Genomic DNA, 6453 nt, shown 5'->3' with positions numbered 1-6453 from the left:
CGATACCCTCTCGCCCCCTCACCTGCAGCCATCGATACAGAGAGAGAGAGAAAGACGTGTGCTGGGCTTTCATGGACGTGTTGTAACTGCATCCTGTAGAGAGAGAACACTCTGAACAAGAGAAGAGCCCAAACGGAACAAGTTATAACTCTTTATCAAACTTATGTTAACTATTTATCAAACTTATGTTAACTATTTATCAAACTTATGTTAACTATTTATCAAACTTATGTTAACTCTTTATCAAACTTATGTTAACTCTTTATCAAACTTATGTTAACTATTCATCAAACTTATTTTAACTATTTATCAAACTTATTTGAACTATTTATCAAACTTATGTTAACTATCAAACTTATGTTAACTCTTTATCAAACTTATGTTAACTATTTATCAAACTTATTTTAACTCTTTATCAAACTTATGTTAACTATTTATCAAACTTATGTTAACTCTTTATCAAACTTATTTTAACTATTTATCAAACTTATGTTAACTCTTTATCAAACTTATGTTATTTATCAAACTTATGTTAACTATTTATCAAACTTATTTTAACTATTTATCAAACTTATGTTAACTATCAAACTTATGTTAACTCTTTATCAAACTTATGTTAACTATTTATCAAACTTATTTTAACTATTTATCAAACTTATGTTAACTATTTATCAAACTTATTTGAACTATTTATCAAACTTATGTTAACTATCAAACTTATGTTAACTCTTTATCAAACTTATGTTAACTATTTATCAAACTTATTTTAACTCTTTATCAAACTTATGTTAACTATTTATCAAACTTATGTTGACTATTTATCAAACTTATTTTAACTATTTATCAAACTTATGTTAACTCTTTATCAAACTTATGTTATTTATCAAACTTATGTTAACTATTTATCAAACTTATTTTAACTATTTATCAAACTTATGTTAACTCTTTATCAAACTTATGTTAACTCTTTATCAAACTTATGTTAACTATTCATCAAACTTATTTTAACTATTTATCAAACTTATGTTAACTCTTTATCAAACTTATGTTAACTCTTTATCAAACTTATGTTAACTCTTTATCAAACTAATTTTAACTATTTATCAAACTTATGTTATCTATTTATCAAACTTATGTTAACTCTTTATCAAACTAATTTTAACTATTTATCAAACTTATGTTAACTATTTATCAAACTTATGTTAACTATTCATCAAACTTATTTTAACTATTTATCAAACTTATGTTAACTATTCATCAAACTTATTTTAACTATTTATCAAACTTATGTTAACTATTTATCAAACTTATGTTAACTCTTTATCAAACTTATGTTAACTATCAAACTTATGTTAACTCTTTATCAAACTAATTTTAACTATTTATCAAACTTATGTAAACTCTTTATCAAACTTATGTTAACTCTTTATCAAACTTATGTTAACTATCAAACTTATGTTAACTCTTTATCAAAGTAATTTTAACTATTTATCAAACTTATGTTAACTCTTTATCAAACTTATTTTAACTCTTTATCAAACTTATGTTAAATATTTATCAAACTTATTTTAACTCTTTATCAAACTTATTTTACCTCTTTATCAAACTTATGTTAACTCTTTATCAAACTTAAGTTAACTATTTATCAAACTTATGTTAACTATTCATCAAACTTATTTTACCTATTTATCAAACTTATTTTAACTCTTTATCAAACTTATGTTAACTATTTATCAAACTTATGTTAACTCTTTATCAAACTTATGTTAACTATCAAACTTATGTTAACTCTTTATCAAACTAATTTTAACTATTTATCAAACTTATGTAAACTCTTTATCAAACTTATGTTAACTCTTTATCAAACTTATGTTAACTATCAAACTTATGTTAACTCTTTATCAAAGTAATTTTAACTATTTATCAAACTTATGTTAACTCTTTATCAAACTTATTTTAACTCTTTATCAAAAATATGTTAAATATTTATCAAACTTATTTTAACTCTTTATCAAACTTATTTTACCTCTTTATCAAACTTATGTTAACTCTTTATCAAACATAAGTTAACTATTTATCAAACTTATGTTAACTATTCATCAAACTTATTTTACCTATTTATCAAACTTATTTTAACTCTTTATCAAACTTATGTTAACTCTTTATCAAACTTAAGTTAACTCTTTATCAAACTTATGTTAAATATTTATCAAACTTATTTTAACTCTTTATCAAACTTATTTTACCTCTTTATCAAACTTATGTTAACTCTTTATCAAACTTAAGTTAACTCTTTATCAAACTTATGTTAACTATTCATCAAACTTATGTTAACTCTTTATCAAACTTATTTTACCTATTTTTCAAACTTATTTTAACTCTTTATCAAAATTATTTTACCTCTTTATCAAACTTATGTTAACTATTTATCAAACTTATGTTAACTATTTATCAAACTTATGTTAACTAGTCATCAGACTTATTTTACCTATTTATCAAACCTATTTTACCTATTTATCAAACTTATTTTACCTATTTATCAAACTTATTTTAACTCTTTATCAAACTTATGTTAACTATTTATCAAACTTATGTTAACTCATTATCAAACTTATTTTACCTATTTATCAAACTTATGTTAACTCTTTATCAAACTTATTTTACCTATTTATCAAACTTATGTTAACTCTTTATCAAACTTATTTTACCTATTTATCAAACTTATGTTAACTATCTATCTGAGGGAAACCCTGCAGAGGAATATTCCCAAAGACTGAGGGAGCCAAAGAAGGAACAAAGTTTAGAAAGAGATCCTCATTAAAACTGTTTATCAAATATGTTCAATGGTAAAATAACACTGAAATAGATTCTGATTATCCAAAAGGCCCTGCAACACCTTCTTTCTGCCAGTTTTAACCCATTTTTGCCACTTCATGCTATTTCTTTTAGCAACATTTTTGGCCAATTTTACCCCGTTTTTGCAGTTCTCTTTGCCACCTTTATGCCATTTGTACCCAGTGTTTGAAGCTTCTTTTGGTCACTTTTTTGAAACTTCTTTTGCCACTTTTACCGCATATTTTTAACCCATTTTCATCACTATTTAAACATTCTTTTTGTCAATATTTGCAACTTCATTTTGAACTTTTTGCAGCTTTTTTCTGCCAGGTTTTTTTTTTTGTTTTGGCCACTTTTAGTCCATTTTGGAACTTCTTGTTGGTATGTTTGCCACTTTCTTGCCACATATTTTTTTGCCAGTTTTAACCCTTTTTTTTTTAAACAACTTTTTGCATAGTCTTTTAGCAACTTTTCTTGCCACTTTTAACCATAGTTGTAACTTCTATTTGCTATTTATTGCCACTTTCTCTAACTTCCTTTTCCTACTTTTTTGTCTGTTCAACCCACATTTGTAAGCTTTGCCACATATTTTGCCTGTTTGACCAATCCCCCCCCCCCACACACTTTTTGCAACTTCTTTTTGCAATTATTTTTGCCACTTTTAACCCATTTTTTCCACATTTTTGGCTGTTTATTTCAACTTCTCACAATTTTGTTACCACTGTTTTGCCGGTTTTAACTCACTTTCGGAAGTTCTGCCTCTTGTAATCAATTTTTGCCCGTTTTGCAGGTTTAACCCACTTTTGCAATTTCTTTTTGCCACTTTTCTCAAATTCTTTTTGCCACCATTGTGCACCATCTACCACCATCTTTTTCTGCCACTTTTAGTCCATTCTGCCACTTTCTTGCTGCTTTTTTGCCAGTTTTAACCCTTTTTTTCTTACCACTTTTTGCAGAGTCTTTTAGCAACTTCTCTTGCCACTTTTTAACCATAGTTACACCTTTTTTTTGCTGTTTATTTCAACTTCTTGCGATTGTGTTCCCACTTTTTTGCTGGTTTTATCTCACTTTGGAACCTCTGTCACTTGTAATCAGTTTTTGCTACTTTTTGCAAGTTAAACCCGTTTTGCAGCTTCTGTTTGCCACTTTTCTGCCCATGTTTTCATGTTTTTATAATCAGTCATTTCTTTTTCATTAAAATTGTGTTAGTTTATGCACAGAAACACCAGGATAGAAGAAATGAAATAAACAGCCGACAGTGTTGATGATGATTTCTGGAAGGACTCGGCCTTAGAGTACATACATCCTTATAAACTGGGCTATTTTGCTATGGTGGACTGTGGCGTGAAGAGGGTTTAATGCGGGTCACAGCCTCCCTCTGTACCACATTTTTACATACAGTTTTATCTTCATGATAATTGAACTCTTGACCTTTCACTCAGCAACGTCTGACCTTTACACACTCACGACACGAGCTCACCTACGTGTGTGTTTAAAGTATTTAACGCATACGTGTGTGATGATAAAATCAGAGCTGCTGTCATGGAGGAGAGATAACACACACCAACATTTCTGCCATCAGTGTCACATTTTAACCTCTAACAAACCCACTTCCTCTGGTGTTTCCTGACCTGCAGCTCCCTGTGTGAATATTCCTCCTCTAAACTTTATTCAAACAAAAAAATATGAACAGTCAACACAGAAGACACAAACAGTCAAAGGACATCCTCTACTTTCCATAGACTGCAGTTCCTCATATGTCCACTAGAGGCTTTCTCCTGCACTGAGTCAATTCCCATAGAACTCCATGTTAAAATCTCAAACTTCACAGCGGAAATAAACGCCTGATATATTTACCGTTTTTGCTTTTTTTTTCTCGATGTGACAGCTGCACAAGCTGACTCTATAAAAACAAATACAACATAATAATATTGCAACCCAAATGTCACAAAAAAACCCCGGGACACTCAGTAAAAACCAGCATGTGCCTCATGTTTAATTGAAAACAGCACAAAAAAAACCTATGTTAGCGACGCAAACAAATTAATTTATGCAAGTCACATTGCTTGTAACTAAATCTAAAGTGAACTGAGCTACCATGGCTAATTTAAGTGTGTAAGTAACGTAGCTAAATAACTCAATCTTAAGCTATAAAGGCTAGATTAGCCATGTTATCTAATTAAATTTTGTGAGTTATGTTGCTTGTAACTAAATCTAAAGTTAACTGAGCTACCATGGCTACCATGGCTACGTTAAGTATGTCAGTAATGTGGCTACATAGCTCAATCTTGAGCTATAACAGCTAGGTTAGCTATGTTAGTTACATTAAGTATGTTCGTTTAGTGAGTTATGCAGCTCGTAAGTAAATCTAAAGTAAAGCAGTAAAGTTTAGCTACCTAAACTATTTAAGTTACTTAGCAACATAGCTTATTCTAAAGCTAAAAAAGCTAGGCTAGCTATGTTAGCAACATAAAAAATGCCAGTTGGTTAGACAGTGGCTAAATGTAAACTTAACAAAGCAACATTAGATATGTAAACTATGTTGGTTATGCTGCTATGAAGCCAATTCTCAAGCTAACAATTCTATGTTAGCTATTAAGTTACATAAGCTACATAACTACCATAGGTAAAGCTAACACAAAAAAAGCCATGCTGGATTATGCCACACATGTAAAACATGCTACAAATAGTAAAAGTTGTCAAAGAATGGGTTAACAGATGCATCAATAGGTGGAAATTGGCAAAATGCCTATATGGCCAAAAATGGGCAGAAATGGGGGAAAATAGGATTATGGGTATATTGATGCAAAATAGGTGGGAATAAGTGCAGAAAAGCGTTCATTCTCTGGGTTTATCAGGGTCCATTCTCTGGTTTATCAGGGTCCATTCTCTGGGTTTATCAGGCTCCATTCTCTGGTTTATCAGGGTTCATTCTCTGGGTTTATCAGGATTCATTCTCTGGGTTTATCAGGGTTCATTCTCTGGGTTTATCAGGGTCCATTCTCTGGGTTTATCAGGGTTCATTCTCTGGGTTTATCAGGATTCATTCTCTGGGTTTATCAGGGTTCATTCTCTGGGTTTATCAGGGTTCATTCTCTGGGTTTATCAGGGTCCATTCTCTGGGTTTATCAGGGTCCATTCTCTGGGTTTATCAGGTCCATTCTCTGGGATTATCAGGGTTCGTTCTCTGGGTTTATCAGGGTCCATTCTCTGGGTTTATCAGGGTCCATTCTCTGGGATTATCAGGGTCCATTCTCTGGGTTTATCAGGGTCCATTCTCTGGGTTTATCAGGGTCCATTCTCTGGGTTTATCAGGGTTCATTCTCTGGGTTTATCAGGTCCATTCTCTGGGTTTATCAGGGTCCATTCTCTGGGTTTATCAGGTCCATTCTCTGGGTTTATCAGGGTCCATTCTCTGGGTTTATCAGGGTCCATTCTCTGGGTTTATCAGGGTCCATTCTCTGGGTTTATCAGGGTTCATTCTCTGGGTTTATCAGGGTTCATTCTCTGGGTTTATCAGGTCCATTCTCTGGGTTTATCAGGGTTCATTTTCTGGGTTTATCAGATCCATTCTCTGGGTTTATCAGGGTTCGTTCTCTGGGTTTATCAGGGTTCATT

This window comes from Cheilinus undulatus, linkage group 22 (assembly GCF_018320785.1).
Source record: "Cheilinus undulatus linkage group 22, ASM1832078v1, whole genome shotgun sequence".
Lineage (NCBI taxonomy): Eukaryota > Metazoa > Chordata > Actinopteri > Labriformes > Labridae > Cheilinus > Cheilinus undulatus.
This window is presented reverse-complemented; position numbering follows the sequence as displayed.